This window comes from Eptatretus burgeri, chromosome 4 (genome assembly GCF_056783735.1).
Source record: "Eptatretus burgeri isolate ZD-2024b chromosome 4, Ebu_testis_v1, whole genome shotgun sequence".
Classification (NCBI taxonomy): Eukaryota; Metazoa; Chordata; class Myxini; order Myxiniformes; family Myxinidae; genus Eptatretus; species Eptatretus burgeri.
Window position 1 is genome coordinate 83,374,417 of NC_140964.1, and position 22,500 is coordinate 83,396,916.

Genomic DNA, 22,500 nt, shown 5'->3' on the forward strand with positions numbered 1-22,500 from the left:
TGGGGTGTGGTTACAAACACACCCGTGGCTGGTTTCCGGCATTGATCCAGAAAGCCGCGACTGGATTGTCCGTTCGGTGGGCGAAGCGACCGCTATTGGTTAGACGCGGTCGTTCGCACGCTGGCGGGCGGAAATCTACAACACTGGTGTCAAGAGTGGGATTCCAATCTATCCCGCCTCCAACCAAATTAACGGGAATCGGATCAAGGGTGTGTCGAGCGACCCTCTGTTCCCATTAAATTCCGGGCTTTAAAATTTATTCCGATAAGCAAGATGGCGGTTCAGGGCAAACAGGTGCAGGGTTGATTAGAAATGTGTTTGAATGTAGGATCCATGGCCCGGGACGGTTCTTTTTATAACTCCACCACCAATTATAATCAGTGGGGGCGCTCACCCTCATACACTGAGCATGAACTTTGCCGGCAAACAGAGTCGCACAATAGCGGCGCGATCGCACTTCAGCGCGACACGAGGCGGGTGCTCCCAGCCACCGTTTCAAACCACGTGGGCATGGCAGGCGAGGCAGGGTGCCGGCGCATACATGGGGGAACTTCATGAACGAGTGTCGAATGCCTTGGGGGAGTGGAAGTGTGGTGAGAAATATACAAAAGAATTACATTCGTTTGCCATTAAATTGGACGAGATACGGCGGCGCGCAGGCGAGGTTCAGGAGGATTGTGTTCATGGAGAGTCACAACAATTGGCCGATGCGCAGGATCGAATTTGGGAGCTGAATGAGGAATTAGCCAGCACAGTCGAGGAACTACATAGGGAAACGACGGAAGTAGATCGGTTGCGTGGGTTTTTGTTACAAAAGGCAAGCGAACTGAATAAAAGAAAGGAGGAGGAGAAAATTAGTATCTCCCGGGATAGGAAGAACTTGGAGGAAGAATGTGAAAGAGGTGTGGAGATGAGAAGGGAATTAGAAAAAAAAACTTCTGAGTTACAGAAACACCAAAGCAGAGAGAGAATTACAAAACGAACTGAGGATGTTGAGAGAGGAAAGAACGAGAACAGAGAATGAAACGTTAAGGAACCACACTGTGCAGATCGAACAATTAGAAGCCAAAGCAAGACTAAAGAATGAGATGCAAGAAAGAATACTGAAAGAACAAGGAATGAGACAGGAAGAGGAAATCAGCCAATTGAAGGAAACGATGAGATTGGAGAATGAAAAACAAGAGAGACGGTGGAGTAGAAATAAAAAACAACGACAAGAACAACTGAAAAAGAAAGCAAGGTTGAAGTACGCAGAGATAGTGAAAGAACAACGAACAAAACAGGAAAAGGAGATCGGCCAATTGAAGGAAACTATGAGATTGGAGAATGAAGAGCGTGAGGGACAGGGGGTGAAAGAAATTAAAAAAGAAAGACAATAACAATTAAAAAAAGAAAGCGAGGTTGAAGTATGCGGAGATAGTGAAGGAAGAACGAATGAAACAGGAAAAAGAGTTCGCCCAATTGAAAGAAACGATGACATTGGAGAATGAAGAACGTGAGAGACGGTGGGGTAGAAAACAAAAACTATATGAATTTGAAATTAACCAACTCTAGGAGAGTGCAAAATTGGAGTCCACAGAGATGAAAATACTCCAGAAAGATAACGAACAGATAAGGGGGCTCAGAGAGGAAGAACGACTCAAATGGGAAGGAAAATGGAGCCAGGAAGAAACGGAAATAATGAACAAGGAAATAAAATGTATAGAGACGCGGGAGATAGAAAAAGTAGAGGAGAGACTACACGATAAAGACGGGGTGAAAGACGAGCACACACACATGGAGGTAGTGGAGGACTATGAGGGGAGCTCGGGGAATGTCTCGTGACCCGGTGCAAGCAGCCGGATAGCCTCCTTCAGGAATGGAGGGAGACGCTATTCTCCCTTGAAGCGGATCTCAACCAGGTGGGTCCGGTCGAGCTTTACGAGGTAGATGGGGTGAGTGCTGTTGACGGGTGCACACAAAGCTTGGGGGGTATGAAGGCCCCGGGAACCCTTGTGGTGACGCAAATCCCCAGCGTGGTCGTCCCGGTGTGTGTGTGTAAGAGTGAGCCGAAATGCGTGCTGGAAAGCACGCATAGCTGAGTTTTATGGCGTGTGTAAGCGATTCCCCGTGTGTGAGGGAAACCGCGTGTGTGAGTGATATGGTGTGCCTGGTAGCGAGTGTGCCGAAATGTGTGCCTTCCTGCACGCCGTGTGTAAAGGAAACACCGAGTGTGGAAGGAACAGAGTGTGCGAGGGAAACAGCGTGTGTGGTTTCGAAGTATGTGAGAGAAACACCGAGGGTGGAAGGAACAGCGTGTGTGAGAGAGACCGTGTGTGTGAGAGCGCTGTATGTGAGGGAGATGGCAGTTGGCATGCGCGAACATGCAACCGCATATCCGGGTGCCATGGTGGAGTGTGTGAGCGTCGTGGCACGGGAGAATGTGTGCGTAAGAGTGTGATGACGATGGTGCCTGACGCTGGACAAAGGTCGAGTAGCGGCCGTAGCTGTTTTGGGGACCGTTCCGGGTTTGCACAGCAGCGAGCGTGGGGTCCGTGCCATGCAACGCACAAGGCCACCACGTGCGCGCCTGCAGGAGTGAAGCCCGGTCCGTAAACGCACGCGGTGGATTAGCCGATCCCGCGGACGGACAGAAGGCAGGCTGGATATGGATTTGGACCAGATGGGTTCTCCAGGCGGGCATGTGTGTGAAGCTCCGACGAGCAGAGCACATGTGTTCGCGTGGGGAACCCCATGAAACGCGAGGCTTGTTTTTGATGCAAAGGGTGACGTCGTGGCTGCAGGGTTGGAATCCGGCGGAAGGGAAATCCCTGCCGGATGGTACCGTCTGAGGAGGGACGAGATGCGCGGACAGCTGCCATGACGTCACGAGGAAAGGAGCGCAGGTTGCGAGTTGCCGCGCTGGTGCATGCATGAAAAAAAAAAGCAAGCCTCGCTTCGGGTGAACATGAGCCCCAGGCAGGGGGTGGAAGACCCCCCTGCTGGGGGCACAGGAACTACTAGTTAGTGGGATGGGTTAGTGATAGTTAGACCGGCTTCATGGGGCAGGGACAAGGCCTCATGGAGCCCGTGGAATGGATTAGTTAGAGGGATTTTAGTTCAGATTTAGGAAATGGGAATTTTTTTTTGGATTTTTGGAGACATGGACAGACGTAAAAATGTGTAGAGGGGACGTAGCTTAGCTACGTAGAGTAAATGGAGCGTGCATGAGAATAAGGGATGACGAGGGAGCACGAGTTAGTTAGGGGATTTAATTCGGAAGGATGGCAGTATAGAGTGTTGGTGTGAGTTGTGAAATGGAAAGTGTGTGAGGAATGAGTGTGGGACAGCGGGCCTAAGTGTGTGAGTGGAGCGAATGTAGTATGCATGGTGCGATGACTGATTGGGGGGAGGAGTGATTCCCACCCAAGTGACCCCGGGGTCAGTTTAATGTTAGTGGGTTATTCAAATTTGCTAACAGGAAGTCGTTTTGTTGGTGTCGAGAGAAGGCACGAAACCCGTTTGGAGGGGTGCAAGAGTTCATGGACTGGCTGGGAGCGTGGCTGTGGAAAGGTGAGTTTTGTTTAGTGGGCACCGGACTAGTCGGCCAGAGTAGGCCAAGGGCCCAAGAGGGGCCGGGATAGTGTAGTGAGCACGGGTGACCCGTCGGAAACGGGACCCGTAGCACCAGAATGCCACGGGGGCAGTGTAGTGGGCACAGGCGACCCTCGGAAAGGGACCCGGGGAATCAACACGCCACGTGGGCATCGGAGGGGGGCAATGCCAGAGAGGGCAACCCCCGCGTTGCAGGGAGCAGCGAGGCTCGGAGGCAGCCTGCGGGCCTGGGGGTACCATGGTTTGAGTTCGGCAGAGGGGGAGTTCCTGCCAGTTGAGCCACACTGCCCAGCCAGGAAATTGTGCGAGGGCACGAATGAAAATTTGAGGGCAAGGCCCAAATTTATAATGGACACCAACACAGGCGACGGGGATCATGGTTTTTAGAACCGATAGTTTAAAAGTGTGAGGCGTTTTTGAAAGCCCCGGGGTAGTTTCAGGTTAATAAATGTTAGGGTAGTTAGGAGATGTACCCCTTCGCACCATCCTTCCCTTCGCTCGTTGCAGACCGCTGGACTCACCAAGGTAGATCGCTGAACTCTGAGGAGGCCATTCTGAGGCTTTGTTGGGCCTCGAGACAGGATGCTAGTCTTTCCCTATTCCCCTCCAGAGAGGGAACGTAGGGGTTGGGAGTAGGCTAGGTGGACATGATAGGCTAGCCGGACAATGACGATAAAGGGGGTTAGGGCGACAATTATATAAGGGAAATAAAAATAATAAAAATAAAGAGGGGCAAAATTTTGTTGTGTTTTGTGGCAAATTAAGGGAGTGGGTATGGACAGAGACAGGCAAAGGCGATAGAGTGGGGGGAGACAGTAGGCTCGGTCCGAGCCCGCCTTCAGAGCGGCCGGCACCACCACACTCCCTCCGGACCTGTTGTGCTGCAGCCGCCTGTGCTGCATGGGCTTGCCTTGCCATGCCTACTTTGCCTGCCTCTGCCATGACCCCATGCCTGCTAGCCCTTGTTTGCGTTTGCCCCTGTGTCCATCCATCACCATGTGCGCCAGGACCATCCAGTTTTGCAAGGACTGCCCTGCAGGCAGCCCGTGCATCCATCGTGCTCATTTGTGTTTTGCGACCATCTCCATCCACTCCCCTGCACCAATGACTTTGTAATGACTTTTACCTTTTCCCTTTCACAGATCACAAGTCCTGGGCCATGGTTAAGTAATGGACAAGTTGAGTGGAAATTGTAAATACGTGGAACCCCACCTGCATGTTGTTTTAGCGCCGGCAATTTTAGTTCAGTTGTTTTTAATTTAGAGAGTTTGTTTAGTGAGTTACGCAGCGCATTAGGTTATTTATTTTTGGGACACTTAAAAGAAATGTCGCACTCAGGGATCCGAAGGTAGAACGTACTCAGGGAAAACTTACACATGCTGGTCACACGAAAATTTGACGACTCGGGACGAGTCTGTAAAAAGGGGAGGGGAGGTAGTGTTACGAATTTGGGAATTCGATTGCACACAACATACAGGTTCCTTTAGTCAGCTATGTCGATAAATGCTTGTTCCCGAGATAGCTCACCTTCCATCTATCTATAATTCCAGCAGTGTGTGTGTGTGTGTGTGTGTGTGTGTGTGTGTGTGTGTGTGTCTGTGTGTGTGTCTGTGTCTGTGTCTGTGTCTGTGTCTGTGTCTGTGTCTGTGTCTGTGTCTGTGTCTGTGTCTGTGTCTGTGTCTGTGTCTGTGTCTGTGTCTGTGACCGCTGTTTCTCAACAACCACTGGTCCGATCTAATTGAAACTTGCCAGGTATATTGCTGGGGACCTGAGAATATGCCTTTTCAAGGTTTGATATGAATCGGAAAAGTGGTTCCCAAGTTATGGCCATTTATTTACCAAACCATTGACAAGACACGTTGCGTGGGCGTAGCCGATGGGGAAGGGAACCTCAGCCGCGTTCCCCATTACAGGTTACAACGTACGGGCTTCTGGAGAGTGATGACTTCGTGTATTCTAATAATTTTTCGATTTCTTATGTGCATTTATAGATAAACACAATGCACCAAGTTATGATCGTTTTCATATTAGACGGTGCATAAATTTCGGTAACATCAGAGTGAGCTGGTGTGCTCCGAACCAGGAGGTAATTTTTTTCTCTCTTCTCTTCTCTTTTTGTTTTTCCTTGCGATGACATTGCGAAAAGGCAAAATACGTTGGTGCTAATTGAATATTTAGGCATTAAAACTAAATTGCGAATAATCGTAACTGCGAATAATATGCGAACTTCCGGGCCACGCACGTGCGGGCACACGAGAGCGAAGAAACAGCCTGTGTGGTTGTTGTTTGTTGCTCGCGGTTTGAATATTTATTTATGAATTTTATTTTTATTTTTTTTTACGGGCACATACTAGTTGTTTAAATGTTCAGAAATCGATTAGATGCGCTACGGATCGATTTAATAGTTAGGGAACGAACAATGGAGACATCCCTCCCCCTCTTCCGCAAAGAGGAAGAACCACCCTACCGTCCCGTGACTCATTATGTCAACAACTCCCTCCCACCCGTGGCTGAGCGGGGGGAAGGCGGAAGAGGATAAGGAAGAGATCTTTTCTTTGTTTGTGTTTGGGCAGAGTTGGGGGGACAGAGTTGGAGAAGGGAGTTGAGGGGAGTCGTTCAGCAGACCGTCGGGTCCTGCTTGGCTTGCGTTAGGGTTGAGGCCTTCGGAAGCTTTTTGCTTCGGCTGGCTCAGTGAGCTTCGGCTGAGGCCTGGCTCGAGAGGAGGCTTTTTGCTTTGATGGTTCCGTGAGCTTCGGCTTCTGCTTGGCTCGGGAGAGCGTTTTGCTTCAAGCTGCCCTGTTTGGAAGGAAGTTAAGCCGGTCGCTCGGCTCGAGCTGCGAGTGGTGGCTTCTTCTTCTTGGTTCGTGGAGCGCTTTGTTCTCCATTTTGGTTCCCAGCTTGGTGCGACTCATCGACCTCTTCTTGGAGGTGGTTCCTCGGGGAAGCGGCGCATCGACGGGAAGGATCGGCGCCTCGTCTCACCAGCACGTGTTGAGAAGCGCGGGAGGTGGTTCCTCGGGGAAGCGACGCATCGACGGGAAGGATCGGTGCATCGACGGGAAGGATCGGCGCCTTGTCTCACCAACACGTGTTGAGAAGCGCGGGAGGATTCGCGGGAGCTCGGGAAGGATCGCAGCTCACGGCGATTGGATCCAGCTCGCTCTAGCTGGAGCCCGGGTCCGCACAACTTGAAGACCACACGAGGTGGAGAGGTTCGAGATAGGTTCTGGGTTTCAGCTCACCTGTCCTCCGAGCTGGAGCTCATTATTAAAGGCCTCTGCCACCATTTCTTGGGTGAGTGTGTGTGCGTACGTGTGTCCGTGGGCCCGTCTAATCAGTACGAACTGCTGTTAAGTGCAAGTGACTATACATAATAAGTAGACGGTTGTAGTTCTTTTGTCGTGCTTTTGTTGCTTGTATAATTGCATTCGTGTTTTGCCTTGTTTAATTGCATACTTGCTTTATTGTAATAAATGTCCTTGTGTGAATGTAAACCTGCTCGTTGCGTCTATTCCCTCATTGAACTGCCCCATCTTGCACTCGGAATATAGTTGGTTTTTAAATAGCCGGTAAAGTGATCGGGTCCAACAGGACTGCACGATAATACCCCGCTCGGTTATCCCAAAAGGAAGCGCGCTGCTTAAGCGGCTCGTTTCCAAGCGGTCCCGTTGAGGTACAATCTCTCGGTAACCTACCTGCGCGAATAATTAAGTAAATCGAAGATTTGGCGATCGGACCCTGTAGCGCGGGTAGAGTGCGGACAAGGTTGTGGTGTGGTTAAAAACACACCCGTGGCTGGTTTCTGGCGTTGATCCAGAAAGCCGCGACTGGATTGTCCGTTCGGTGGGCGAAGCGACCGCTATTGGTTAGACACGGTCGTTCGCACGCCGGTGGGCGGAAATGTACAACAATATATACATATATATATATATATATATATATATATATATATATATATATATATATATATATATATATATATATATATATATATATTTGCGAATTCGCGCCCGCTGCCGTGCGAACGGCCACGTGACTCGAATCGCAGCACGTCGCCCACCGGACGGACAATTCTGTCGTGACCCTCTCGGACTAACGCCGGGAGCTAGTCACGGGTGAGCCTTTCGGCCTCACCACGATCGTGCCAATCGGCCACCCGCGTGGGATAGGGTTGTTCGCCAAACTCGACCTACCTAAGTACCCACGCGGAGGGTAGACCGGGCGATCGCACCTCGCCGCAGGTCGACTCTGGACACGCGCCGCTTAAGCGATCCATTCCGTACTATCGGGATAACCGAGCGGTGTTATCGTCGGCCTCGACGGTTCCGATTAATTATCGGGCGTATTAAGCCCACTACCAACCCTTTATGTGAAGCAAGATGGAGATTCAATTAAAGAAAAGACGAAGCGAAACGGGAAAACAGTTCAACATGATGCACATTTATTCCACGGCACACGGAGAGCACACATATACAGCCAAACAGAATGCACATATATCAAATGCTACAAAAGAAACAATGACGCAGAGATACGACCGACTACGCAAGCACACGGCAACACTGAAACAGTTTTACTTCACAGATGGCGCCGACACACATTTACTCAAAAACAAAAGAAAAGGCCACCCTCAAAGACAAGGGGGCAGACGGGGCCTGTGGGCCAATATTTGCGCGGGACCTGAAGGAGCGGTCAGGTCCGCGAGACCGGGTGGGTCCTACCCGCGTCTTCGTGCTGAGCGCAAATGTGGCAGCGCGGCGGTGCCTCGACTTCGTGCTCCTTCGCGGGTTTCGTTGGCACCGCTTGGAGTGGGGTGGGAACGGGGCCCCCTTTTCGCACTATCTCAGCGTGGGGGAAAAAGGGGGGGGGAATTGTTGATGCTCTGGGGAAAGAGTATAGCTGGCTTGCTTGGGTCCCGTGACGAGCGATTCCACCGCGACCTCGTCGCCGACCGCCGTCTTCCTTGCCTCGGACCCGAGCTCCTCGGACTCTTCCCCCAATTCTCCTCAGCCGACTGCCAAAAACCACTGGGACGCCCTCGCCTCCCGACTCCACTCCGCTCTTCCAAAACTGACTCTGCCCAGATTCGCCTTGCGCTCGGCGCTTTATAGGCCGACAGGAGAACCCATATGCAAATTTCCGGATCCGGATGAGCTCGGGGGCGGAGTCACGCTCGCCCATTGCACGGAGAAAAAGGGGCGTGAATCTCCCCTGATCCTAGAATTTGCATATCTCGATTCCACACAGACGCGCCTGGAGGCGGGGCCAAACCGCCCCGCGCTTTCTGATTGGACGGATCAGAAGTGGGCGTGCAGCATTCCTGATCCGAATTCTCCTCAGAAAGGCCGCATTTTGCACTTGCGGCTCGGCGCGTATCTTGTACGAGCCCAGGACAGCCCGACGCTCGGTGCTCACAGGTGGTGCGGGAATGGCCGCAGAAGGAGAGTGGTGGAGGGTTTATGGTGGTGGTTTATGGCCATGGTGCCGTTCGGAATGGCGGTGATGCGATGTTTGCGGGAGCGAGTTGTGAAGGTAAAGATCGTGGCTGTTGGCGTTGTTGTTGTTGTGTGATGGTTGGAGCGTGGTTGGTTCAAAATAAAGATAGAACAGAAAAACGGCTATCTCAAAGCATCGCAGCCCGAATGAATCACATTTTCCCTCTAAACAACGGGTTTGGGGCTAACTACACATGTACTCACCTACGGGACCTGAATGGTGGTTTGCGAATTTCCACAACCGCAACACATATATATATATATATATATATATATATATATATATATATATATATATATATATATATATATATATATATATATATACACTATCGTATCTAGGAGGTTAAGTTAATTCTCGCACGCCTGACCCAGTTGTCGTGGACGGGGCGGTTAATACAGAACTGGACGGATAGCGGAATGGCTCTACTTGGAGGCAAACAACCAAGATTATTGTGGATTATGGCGCGCGTGGGACGGGAGGCACGGACGAAAGGTGTTTACCAGAACGGAGGAACACTGGTTTCGATTCGAACCCACAATGAGTAGACAAACACATTTGATTTAACAAACGAGGGTTTAGTAAACATAAATCAATGATTCATAAGGAAAATAAATCAACGTGTGATTACGAAAATAAATCAAAGCATGAGGTAATGAAACGTGAGGTAAACTAAAGCCTGATTTGAGACATCTCCACACAGTCTCAAAAACAGACAAGGGGAAAGATAAAAATAAAAGAAAATCCTCCCTTTATTCTGGCACTGAGCTGTGTGTTCCGACATGATCTTTTTAGGTGATCATGATCTGTCGATTGAGCGGTGAAGTCATCGCATGGGAAAGCACACCCAAAATGGTGCCAAGTCATTCTCTGCGGTTACGTAAGAGAGGTGACTCGGGCGGATGGTCTTCCTTCGTTCGGAACCGCCGTACAATCTCTTCTCACGATCGAGATTGCCGACACCCCCCTCCCTCCCCTCTCTTAACAACAGGTTTGCTCGCAGCCAATGGTGCCGCCTCCTTCCTCGAACATACAATGGGATACTGCTGAGTAATAGCTGAGAGACGTGCTTCTCCTCTTCTCTCTTCTCCTCAGAAAATGTACAAACTTCGCGACCCAGCTGAACAGTCAATGGCTCGCGTCTTGTTCCAGCACGTGAACAAATTCTCCTCAGCACGAACAATGAGAATCGCGCTGCTTTGTGCCATCCATTTGTGCCATCCGAACAAGATGTGTGCCATCCGTGCCCTGCTCCGTGTGCGATAGTAAATTACCCTGTGGCTGTGCGTGGGTCCGCCGCCATTGAGCATGCGGTCATACATCATAAGCGTTGGTGTGATTTGCTCCAGCCCCGATTTGTTGTTTTTGGTGCCCTGCTCTGTGTGCGATAATAAATTACCCCGGAACTGCAAGTGGGTCCGCCGCCATTGAGCACGCGGTCATCTATCCAAAAGCGGTGGTGTGCATGGTGCTAGCCCCGATCTGTGTCAGGAATTTAGGGAAAACAGGACAGATATAATTATTGGACTCAGAAATGGGTTGAAAAGAGTGTGCCGCGTGCGTACTGTAATTTGTTAGCATTTGGTGGGTTGCTCCTTCTATTTCCTCGGCGCAGCATTCCTGCAGCTTGCCGTTGGGTTGGTTATCCTTCTCGTTGCCTGAACAGTGGGTGGGGGGTTCTCGTTGCGCTGCACGGAGCACGTGCAGCACTGGCGTTTATTGTTGGCTTCTCCTGCTGCCCTTGGGTGGAAATTACTGCTGGGCTGCACGTGTTCTGTGCAGCGTAGGCGTTTGGTTTGTTTTTGTGGTTTTTAGAGGTGGGTGTCCGAGGGCAATGCCCGCCGGCCTCCGTGAGGACCCATTGCTTGGATTTACCTCAGGAATAGCAAAAAAGAATAGGAATGAGTTCAGAGATGTAATCATACCTTGCTATGAAATTTACACAATGCACTGTCCTGTTTGACCAATTAGAGAAGAAGGAAGGGATGATCTGAACATTATATTAATGAAATAACTGTCTGGGAACCACTGTATGTTGGATGCCATTGGTGTTGGAGGGATGCGGTTTCCAGAACCACAGCTGTGTGTGTGTGTGTGTATGTGTGTGTGTGTGTGTGTGTGTGTGTGTGTGTGTGTGTGTGTGTGTGTGTGTGTGTGTGTGTGTGTGTGTGTGTGTGTGTGTGTGTGTGTGTGTGTGTGTGTGTGTGTGTGGTATTTTCTTCGATTTTTTTATACAGTTCCATACTCCTAGACCAATCTGCACCAAATTGGGTCAGGTCAAGGGCACAACTCTTCCCCCCCCCCCCCCACCACCTGCAAGGGATGGGAGCTGACTTAAGAGGAAGTTCGGCGATTTGGCCCAACATTGCCGTGGTGCACTCCAGCTTCAATTTTTGCTGCAGCTTTATAAAATAAATCTTTTCCGTTTTTTACTCAAGTCCAAATCACCCAATCTTGATCAGGTGACTCATCGTGTGTACTATACTATATCGGCGATAGATTTGTAAAGTGATTGTTAACTTCTTTTTTTTTTAACACAAGGATTAATTTTATTGTGGGGTAACACTCATAGGATTCGATTTCGTAGCTTAGTTTATGAAGTCGTTAAGAGATTATTTTAGCGACGTTAACCTGGGAGTTCAGATGCGCGACACCACGTGCTACGTCGTGCGCACGCGACGTCGAAAGCAACAGCTCACGTGGGTGAAATGTGGACCGAGTAAGCAATCGGTATTATCCCAACCACTGCACACCAAAGCGACTGGGAGTTTGCAAAACTGCCGGGGTTTCGAAGGAGTGAGGGGTGGGGTTGTCGAGGGAATCGATGAAGGGGCCTTTCATGGATACATTCATTTGCCATCTTTCATGCCACTATCGGTGCCATTGGCGGCCTATAAGATTCTGTGAGCGTGCGATCCATCGTGCCCTCTCCCCATGGGCCTCCCTCCCCTGCTTTCCCGCTATCGTGCTTTTGTCATCCCCAATGCCGCTTTATTACGTCTCGACAGGCGAGATTAAGGACTAACGATATTGGACCTGTTGGGGGATATTGGCTGCAGGTGCTTTTTGGTTCCATGGGGTCGCGCCTCGGGCCTTATTGGTGGTGACGGGGCAACAGGGGGAGGGGGTCATGTGTCGGGGGAAGCGATGCGGACACGCGAAACCTTGCAACGCTCGATGAGAGATTCTCTCGGAGCTTCCGCCAAAGCGGGGTTATTGCTCACTGGGAGAGAGAGCTACATCGCCCGATCGCATTGCAATCCCTCCCGGCTCGCTTCCCGTCGCATCAATCCCCACAAATCCTGCTGCTGCTGCGACGTCCTTTTGCATCGCAACAACATCGTGAAAAGGATTATTATTTTGTTCATTACCATCACCCTATACCGATATACTTTTAATGGATCGTAAGAAGGTCTTGGAAATACATTGTTAAAATTAACTTGGAATCCCTTTCAATGACTTTCGTGGATCGAAGTTGATTAGTTGAACACCTGCCTGCCCTACATCCCTTCCCCCACCCAACATCTCGTTCTCCCTGCACGGCCAAGTTCGAGATTGGCAATTCTTCAAACTTATTTCTTCCGTTTTCAGTTTGAAACCTTTTGTTTTTCTTTCTTCTTCACGGACCGGTGTCTGTGTGTGGGTTTGATTGTCGCACTACTACTCCTACAGTTCAGGGCCGCTTGCATCCACACTTGCTACATAGGATCAGCATGACCCAATGAGTGCACAGGGGTGTTTTTATCTTTGCGGGTACTGTAGTCTTGGGAGAGACGGAGGGGACACTAATTCTCGATGTAAATGTGTTTCGTGTAGCGCCGCCTCCAGGTGGGAGAGGGTACTACAAGTCTCCACCATTTACAGTGCAGTCTTCCTGTTCCCACGTTTTCCAGTGTGTGAGGCGTTTTTGAATTGTAAGCAGTCGGTATGTTTTTACGTCATGCACTTTTTTTGTTTTTATTGCCTATACAGAGCTGTCAGTTGCCTATACACCGCCCAAATAAAGGTATACGTCAGAACGTGTTGCATGTTTGGAACAAGATCACCCCTAGGGTGGGTACTCTATTCATCAATACATATTGTTACAAATTTCAGAATCCAGTCTGATGAATGCATCCTCACATCCAGGTCTTCAGACAGTTATTTCTTTAAACTCATGTTCAGATTATCCCCATCCCCATGTCTAATGGGATCTTAAATGTGATGCGTTGAGAAGGGTAAAGGATAGATCCCCTCTCTTATGGGAAACTTTTTTTCTTTACGACAGACACGTTCACACACATTTCTTTCACGAACTCTGAAGCCTGCCCCCGTTCTTTCTCAGCCACAATCTTTCGTGAGCTCCGACGCTCACTTTTTTTGAGAGCACACGGGTCGTCATGGTAACTGTGCGCCAGTGGGGCGGGTTGAGCTTGGGGCGGACAGCACCCCGCGGAGACGGCCCGGAGATATAAAAATGAGCGAGTGGTATGTTCTGAGGAGAAAAAGCGAAAGAGGAGAAAAAAAGCGAAAGGGGAGAGAAAGAAAGCGGGAGGGAGAGCGAAAGAGCTCTCGCGAGAGCGAAAGAAAGCCAGGGAGGGAGAAGAGATCGAGAAGTAAGCTTGAGAAGCAAGCAAGAAGTGGGTGTCTGACCAGTGCCAATAACAAGACAATTCATCCTTCCCAGTGCTTGGGCAAGCAAGCGTGTGGTGCGCGTGTCAGTGTCTGACCAGCGCCAACAACGAGACAAGTCGTCCTTCCCAGTGCTTCGGCAAACGAGCATGTGGTGCGCGTGTGGGTGTGAGCAGTGCCGCCAACAAGTGAGGCTTCGACTGGCGTTCAAGACTGCCCCGCGAGAGGGTGCACGGCAAAGATGGGTGCTGGTGACGGACGTGACACGCACGCACGCATTCAGGACGTTTTCGCTTCACGGACGACTTTCTGGTGAGCGAGACGATCCTTCCACCCCCCTCCCCCTGAATGATCCATTGGGTACCCATGTCTGTGTTTAGCTGTAAGTAAGTCGCCCCCCCCCCCCCGATAAGCATCTGCTCTTTGTCTCTTTCCTGGCATTTTGATTGATTTTGCTTTGAAATTCATTTTTTATTTACCTCAGCAAATAGAAAGTTCTTTTATTTATTTATTTTCTTATTAATAAATTATTTGTCGGTTTCCAACCTGTCCGTGTTTGTCCTTTCCTTCCATTGGTCTAGCATTGTCCGTACCTAGATAGACTGGGAGGTAATTACCACAGATTTGACTAAAAATCTTCGGCACACACCAGCGGTTAAAACGCTCGGCCGCCCTCATTAAAATCTAATCGAGATAACATTGGTGCTTTGCTGAGGGCACGCTTCCCGCTCAGGTAACCACGTGACCTCTCGTTAAACGGAATAATTAGACGGTGGACACTGGAACTCGTGGTTGACTGGGTGGTGTTCGTGGTTCTAAAGCAACCCACCGTACCACAACGTTAATTGTGAGCGGTGGCCCCAGGTCCGGCTCTACCGAGGACAACCGGGGATTAATCCCCCTGAGTGACAAACTGGTGTCTCGGTACCCGTGGCTGCAACAACATATTTATGGAGAGAAGGTGTGTGTGTATATGTATGTTGTGTGTCTGCATCATGTCCTCCAAGAGGGTTTGACCGAGGAAGCTGAAACTTTCAGGGATTAATGAGAGCACCCTGAAGTTGTGCATGTGAAAGCTTTGTTTGATTCCATCAAGTCTTGAAAGATTTTTTTTTCGCCCATCTTGACATTTTCTTCGTTTGGGGAAGGGGGTGAAATTGGAATTATCCAACCTATACAACTGTAACATATGCATTGCTGTTATTGTTGCATTATTATTATTGTTGTTGTTTTGATGTGTAAATTACGTTATCGTGTGTGTGTGTGTGTGTGTGTGTGTGTGTGTGTGTGTGTGTGTGTGTGTGTGTGTGTGTGTGTGTGTGTGTGTGTGTGTGTCTCGTGATGCCATCAACCGCCATCTGTCTCTCAAAACATGTGATCGCTGAACTTCAAACATCCATCGATCAACTGGGATAGTCTCGATCTCTATCAAGAGTTCAAGCATTTCAGAAATCACGTCCGTTTGTCTTGTCTTGGCCACTCGCATATATAACAAAGCCTCGTCAAGCTGGATGGCTCGGAATGTGGATCAGCGAACAAGGTCGTCAAATCTACCAAGCTCTATCTTGGGAGGAAGGAGACAAAGAAGACCTGGAGAAAGTGCTCAACAAATTTCAGAACTATGTGCGGCCCAGGAAAAATAAGACACTTGTCAGACATTGCACCATTGAAGGCAGTCATGGTAAGAGGGTCCAGTAAAAAAAAAACTCCTTGATAGGGGAGAGGAGCTCTCATTGGCCAAAGCCATCAAAATCAGCCAACAGCTTGAGCTCTCGCGGGAGCAAATGAGAATAGTTCGAGATGAGGAGGCAGACTTTCATCTCAGCTCTCAGATCTGGAAACGAGCAAGGTCAGTAGCATACTGAACGTTCTCGGAGCAACCCTATCAAGCATGCAGAAGCACAAGGCCCCTGCAGCAGATGTGGTCAGTCAGCGCTCGGTCAGGCAAAGTGTCCAACAATTAATTCCGACTGCTCATACTATAAGAAGCTTGGTCGCTGGCTAGCAGTGTGTCCGAAGAGACTTCCCAACCCAAAGTTCCTTGATGTAGAGACTGATCCAGACCATGAAGATCTTCCTCAAGAACAACTCCAAGAATCTGACATTCTAAGGATCTGTGCTCTTTGTCCAAGCAGTAATATCACTACTTGTGACACGTGGGTACAGAGTGTCTCAGTGCTGGGTCAGCCGACTCTGTTCTGGATCGACACGGGTGCTAGGTGCAACACACTAACACTCAGCAACTATCAGCAACTCGGCAACCTTGTAGGCGACCTACAAATGTCACAGAAAATTCTGAAAACTCACTCAAATCACATTATTCATTCTGTAGGTACTCTCTCTCTCTCTCTCTCTCTCTCTCTCTCTCTCTCTCTCTCTCTCTCTCTCTCTCTCTCTCACTCTCTCACTCTCTCTATCTCTCACTCTCTCTCTCTCTCTCTCTCTCTCTCTCTCTCTCTCTCTCTCTCTCTCTCTCTCTCTCTCTCTCTCTCTCTCTCTCTCTCTCTCTCTCTCTCTCTCTCTCTCTCTCTCTCTCTCTCTCTCTCTCTCTCTCTCTCTCTCTCTCTCTCTCTCTCTCTCTCTCTCTCTCTCTCTCTCTCTCTCTCTCTCTCTCTCTCTCTCTCTCTCTCTCTCTCTCTCTCTCTCTCTCTCTCTCTCTCTCTCTCTCTCTCTCTCTCTCTCTCTCTCTCTCTCTCTCTCTCTCTCTCTCTCTCTCTCTCTCTCTCTCTCTCTCTCTCTCTCTCTCTCTCTCTCTCTCTCTCTCTCTCTCATACACAAGGGCAAAACTATTAAGGCCAGTTTTGAAGTCATTGACTTTGATCAGGTGGATGTAATATCCGGTGTGACATCTGAAGCCTTAGGCCTCATTATCAAGTTCGATAAGTTGTCCCTGGTTCAGCCTCTAGTCGGTGGGCCTCAGCCAGCAGTGGTGTGAGTTTCCAGAAGTTGGGCAAGACAACTGGAACTCTTCCTGGAATCTATTGGATCAAGCTTGTAGAAGGGTCACAGGAGTAGTTCACCCTCCTTGCAGACGACCTGCAGAATTGAAGGAGAAGACAGTTGATAAGCTTAAACAGATGGTCACCGAAGCTCGCATCACAAAGGTAGAATGTCCGACTGAGTGGATGAGTTCCATGGTAATAGTGCTTCGCAATGGTGTCGGGGGTGGTAGATATGACATGCACACACCTTCGGGGTTTCCTTCCCTTTGGTGTGCACATGTGGTTCGTGGTGCTGGACTCAGCGTGTCCTCGAACGACTACAACCAAGCCTTGAACTTCATGAATCTGGACAAATGTACAGGTCAGTTGCCACTCAAATAGGATCTTTGTCAGTAGGTGTCTGTGACTTCTGAGTGGTGTTACAATGACCACATCAACAGTGTTACATTTTTAAAACTGGTATTTCAATCAAACAGATACAAAGTCAAATGAGGAAGTTCACCATTACATGCAATGTTCAACTCCAATTTCCACGTTAAGTTGTTTCCGCTGCCCAGTGTCTCAGTCCTTCTGGCACAACTCACGCATGTTCACCTCGTCTTTTGGAACTGTCAATTCTTCGATTCCCGTCGCGGTGTCCTCTCTCATACGCTGGCCCATCCAGGTGATTTCAAGAGCTCAAAGGAATTCTTTCCCGATACACAATCTTATATTAATGAGTTTTAATCAACTCTATTATAATCCGCTCCACGCGTTAACTGCTCCGGACATCAACACCTCATTCACTCAGAGTTAAATCAAGCACGGGGATGATGGAAACACAGCTCGTCGCATATCACCCCCTCCACACGTTTGTATCGTAACACGGAATAATCCCGTGTCTTCCAGAAAATGCGATTCTAGTCCATGCTGGAAGTTTCGTCTGAAAACGTTCCAGCACCTTCACGTATCTTACCAGGCAGCTTACAGTACAGTAGTGCATTATAGAGTCAAAATTAGCTCATTACATGAAGCAGTTTATATTATAATTTACCGATCCGTGCTACACGAAACTTATAACTTGTAACCGTTCATTGATATGCATTTATGAGTATTTAAATTTACCACATCTAGCTTTTAACTGACAAATGGCAAAGTCCGCATTTGTATAGACCCCAAGGACTTCAGTGCATAAAGCGTGAGCACTATCCGATGAGAACTGTTCAGGAAGTTTTAGCTCAAATTCCTGGAGCTTCGGTTTTTTTTTTATCAGTGCTTGGTGCTCGCAGTGGATTTATGTTAATATACCTTGACAAGTCATCCTCATTCTTGACCATGTTCAATACACCTGTGGAGAGATACTGCTGCTTGTGTCTTCCCTATGGTTTGAAGTGCTCTCCTGAGATATTCCAGCAAATTATGGACCAGATGCCGGAAGGGATTGATTGGGCAACAGCAGTGATGGATGACATCCTCGTTGCAGGTTGCGACATCAGACACCATGACTCTGCCTTGAAGCAAATTATACAACGGGCTGCAAGTTCTAGCCTGCAGCTAACTTTAGGAAGTGCCAGATCTGAAAATCTGTGGTCCCTTGCATAGGCCACCTGCTCACAGCAGGAGTGTGGCTAGATCCTCTCAAGATAGAAGCAGTTGAGAAAATGCCACGTGCAACACAGAAGCAAAGCGTCAAGCATTTCCTTGGGTTCGTACAGTATTTAGGGAGGTTTATCCCCAACCAAAGCAACATGCGTAAACCACTCCGTGATCTCTGCAAAAGTGATGTCGAGCTCACCTGGCAGTTAGCTCAGGAGCGATCGTTTGAAAATCTGAAGCATGCATGTATTTCTGCCCCAGTCCTCCATTACTACGATGTAAGTCAGCCAGTCGAAATACAAGCTGATGCCAGCCAGAACACCATGGGAGCCTGTTTTCTCCAGAAGGGCAACCCCATAGCATTTACATTATGTAGCCTAACTGATACCGAATGTCGCTACGCCATGATTGTGAATGAAATGTCTCAATCGTCCATGCAACAGAGGTGTTTCACTTCTACATATTTGGGAAATTAGCATTGGTATCCAATGACCATAAGCCTCTCGGAAATCTTCAAGAAACCTCTCCTATCTTCTCCCATGCATTTACAGTGCATGTTGCTGAAGCTTCAGTGGTATGATTTGGAGGTTAATTATTGCCGTGGTTCCGAGCTCGTGTTTCCAGACACATTGTCCCGTGCACCTCTACCAGGCACTGGTTCAGAAGCTGGCAAGGATCTTGAGTCTGTCGACATGTTCCAGTTCCTCGCAATCACGAGTCAGCAATCCCTCAAAATCCAAGAAGCTACTTTGACTGAAGAGCCTTCTCTACATTGTAATCAGGGAGGGATGGCCTGACTCCCAAAAATAAGTTCCAGGACCAATCCGTCCTTACTTTGATTCCAAAACGCAGTTGGCAGTCTCAGACGGTATTGGCTACAAAGGTATGCACCTTGTTATCCCACCAAGCCTCAAGCACAAAATGCTTAAGTTGATTCATGAATCTCACTTGGGAGTGACCAAGTGCAAACAGCATGCTCATGAAGTCATGTACTGGCCCTCAATTAACTCTGCCATTCAATAAACATTCCAGAATTGTTGTGAGTGTGCTGAGTATCAAAGAGCTCAACAACGGGAGTCCCTCTTGCAAACCTATACACCTGATCTTCCATGTATCAAAGTTGGGAGTGACATTTTCGATTTTGAAGCAAAACAGTACTTGCTCACAGTCGACTTTTACTCCAACTTTGTGGAGGTAGACTGCCTCAAGGACTGCACGGCTCACTCTATGATTAAAGCTCTCAAGCCGCAGTTTTGTCAACATGATATTCCAGAGTAGCTGCGAATTCAACACATGTCGGAGGAATTTTCTCAGTCTTGCAAAGAATATTATATGGCATCACACACAATATTGCGTCCCCCAAGTTCCAGAGTGCCAATGAAGAGGCAGAAAGCACGATGCAGACAGTTAAAAAGCTCTGGAAGAAGTCAACAGATAAGCACTTATCCCTGCTAGACTATCATACCACTCCACTTGAAGGAATATACTTGTCCCCAACTGAGATCCTCATGAGGAGATGGCGAGACACCTCAGAAATACACTGCCTTGCAACCTTGCCCTTCTCAAGCCTGCTCAGTATGGCCATCACATAGTGAAATTACACTTGGATGCTTAGAATGAGAAACAAAAGCACTATCACGACAAGCCATCTATGTCAGGTCTACCACCGTTTCAGCCAGGAGACAGTGTTAGGATGTTACCAAATCCAGATGCTCGGCATTGGATCCCAGGTGTAATTGAGGCACATCACAACAGCCCTGTTCCTATGTGGTGAGGACTGCAAACAATGTGTACTGGCATAACAGGCTCCATCTCCGTAGTGTATCCCCATCAGCCAACGCTGACCCTTTGGAAAGTCAGCCACCCTCTCGTTCCCATGTTTCCCCGGATGTGAATAATGTCCCTGCTCCTGTTCCTCAACAGGACAACCCAGTGGAGAATTGCCGTCAGTCCCCAAATCCCAGTGTGCAAGCATCTGAATCCTGGAGCTTCCTAACAGCATCTTCACCTCAAGACACTGTATTACCAAGAAATGCCAAGTACACCACCAGGAATGGCAGAGCCATGAACCCTATCAGGCTTCTGGATCTTTAAAAAAACAATCATTTAAAATTAATTAATGAGCTGTTTATAACTATAAACGGACTCTTTTGCTTTGCTTGTTTCTTCGTAAGAAAGAGAGATATGCATTCGGCTGCATCATTGCTGTTATTGTTGCATTATTATTATTATTATTATTATTATTATTATTATTATTATTATTATTATTGTTTTGAGTTGTCGATTGTATACATGAAGACGTCATCGCGGAAATAAATGCACTTTCGCTTGCGGCGGACAATGGAGTCTGTGTGAGTACATTACAATAACCATGATGTATTACATATGCACATAAGCAGTACACATGTTTTTGCTTCATATCCGTAACTCGGTTTTTATTTTTTTATTTTCAGGAGCAATCAAGGTAGCGGTTTGTTTTCTATATAGTGATGTTACAATGGTGTTCTATATAGTGGTGTTTCCTTGTTATCATATTTGTTTTCGAACACGTCCCCAAATATAGGGACGTGTTGGAAGAACGTGTTGCATGCTTGGAACAAGATCTTCCGTTGGGTGGGTACTCTGTGATGGTATTAATAATAATAAAGATAACAACATGACCCGACGGAAGCGGGTACTTCTGGGATGTATAATGCCTGTTGTCTCACCTTTGCCTGCCGCACAAAATGCAGGAAAGAAATAAGCGCGACGGAGAATGAGAAGCAGACATGGGGGCTCGGACATGTCTTTGTCGAATCTTCCCTTGGATTTGATGGGGATACAAAATGATTCACCAACAAATGTATATCTACTCTACTAAATGTATCTGAGTACTATATCCAGTTGCAGTTCTTTGTTTTCTATGTTCACACTCGATGAGATCATCAGGTCATACATGAACATTATGTCCTCGCTTTCAACGATCGCTTTTGGTTCATGTTTCCATGATTTTTATGGGACTGGAATGTTGAAATTTTTTACAGATGTGCCAGTGGATTACTCTACATAGCTTGTTGTGCTTTTACGTGTACAGGTGTTCAGACATGTGTTTTTTGCACCTCGATTGGTGACTCATGCTTTGTGTTTATAATTTGCAAAATCTACACTTGTCCGATTGGCTCAGTCCCGCCATCTTTTTAAAGCCATTTGTGTTGTGTCCTTGGTCTTGGGCATTTATTTTGATTCATTCTCCATCCCAGTTGAGCTGACCTCTTCTTTGCCATTCCATTGAGCCTCTTTTCTCTATGTCCAGTCTGTCATGTTTTGTTTTGTTGTTTTTTAATACCTCCCTGCTCTTTTATATTGCTTCCAGTTGTTGGTGGTATATCTGCTGATATTTTGTTTTATATTTTTATTTTGTCGTTGTTGCAATTATTGGGATTGTTTTCATTGCTTTGGTCGTCTGTTGGCTTTTTCACGGACTCAACCAATCCTACAGTTGTTGGTCTGTGCACTTGGTTGAGCTCCTTCAGGCCGCCGCCTCCTTCTCGTCTTGGCAGGTACATTCCTTGGTTTTTTTTTTTAGAACATTTTGTGGATAGTGAGGAGTTTTTTTTGTTTTGATGTCTAGTTTATTTATTTCCTCTTGTGGAGTTTTGAATTCCAGTTTATAATTTTAATTTTACAATTCCTCCTCCAGTTTATAATTCCCGAACTGTTTTGCAATACTGGTACTTGTCAGTTGGTTTATGGCTTTGATTTTGTTCCTTGGGGAGAAAGAGATATGTTTTCAGGATCAACCTCATTCTACGTTGGTGTTCTATGGCAATTGTTGTGCACATTTGTTTGTGATATATTTGGTGGCCTTCTACTTTGAGGTATCTGTACGATGCTTTGTTATAAGCTCCTGTATTGTTGTACTTCGGTCGATTTTTATGTTGTCCGTTTTTATTGGTCTACCTTGCACAAATATGTACTTGGCATGCTTATCTCGGCGAAAATCCATTTGAATGTCGTTGGAGAACTTACTGATTCACTTATTTAAGTTGCTCTGCCAATTTTTCATCATGCAACACAAAGAGTTTTAAATCATCCATGTTGAGAAGATCTGTCACATTTCTTGTTTCTTTGGATGTTCTTTTATTGGATGTTTAGGTGTATCCGTGTCCTTCCTCATTAATGAGGTTGTTCAGTGGATCCAGGGCCATGTAAAAGAGGAGGGGGAAAAGGCCGTCTCCTTGAAAGATCCTGCGTCATATCTTCACTCCTGGTATTTTGATCTTTCCTTCCGAGTCCTGCAGTGTTG

The 22,500-nt window shown here is 47.8% G+C and overlaps 2 long non-coding RNA genes across 3 annotated transcripts in view; one reads left to right on the forward strand and one right to left on the reverse strand.

The window, feature by feature from the left end:
• The window catches only part of LOC147028551 (uncharacterized), a 119,924-nt gene that overhangs the window by 33,817 nt on the left and 63,607 nt on the right, over positions 1-22,500 (forward strand). Inside the window, exon 4 of one of the 2 annotated variants that reach the window (XR_015057605.1) lies at positions 20,139-20,418. The exons of the other annotated variant lie outside the window; for it this stretch is intronic. This is a non-coding gene — a long non-coding RNA (uncharacterized LOC147028551). Of the gene's footprint in view, positions 1-20,138; positions 20,419-22,500 lie in introns of those variants that run through there. 2 annotated transcript variants of the gene reach the window in all.
• Positions 1-22,500, reverse strand: part of LOC147028552 (uncharacterized) — a 144,185-nt gene that overhangs the window by 7,289 nt on the left and 114,396 nt on the right. The window lies entirely within an intron of this gene.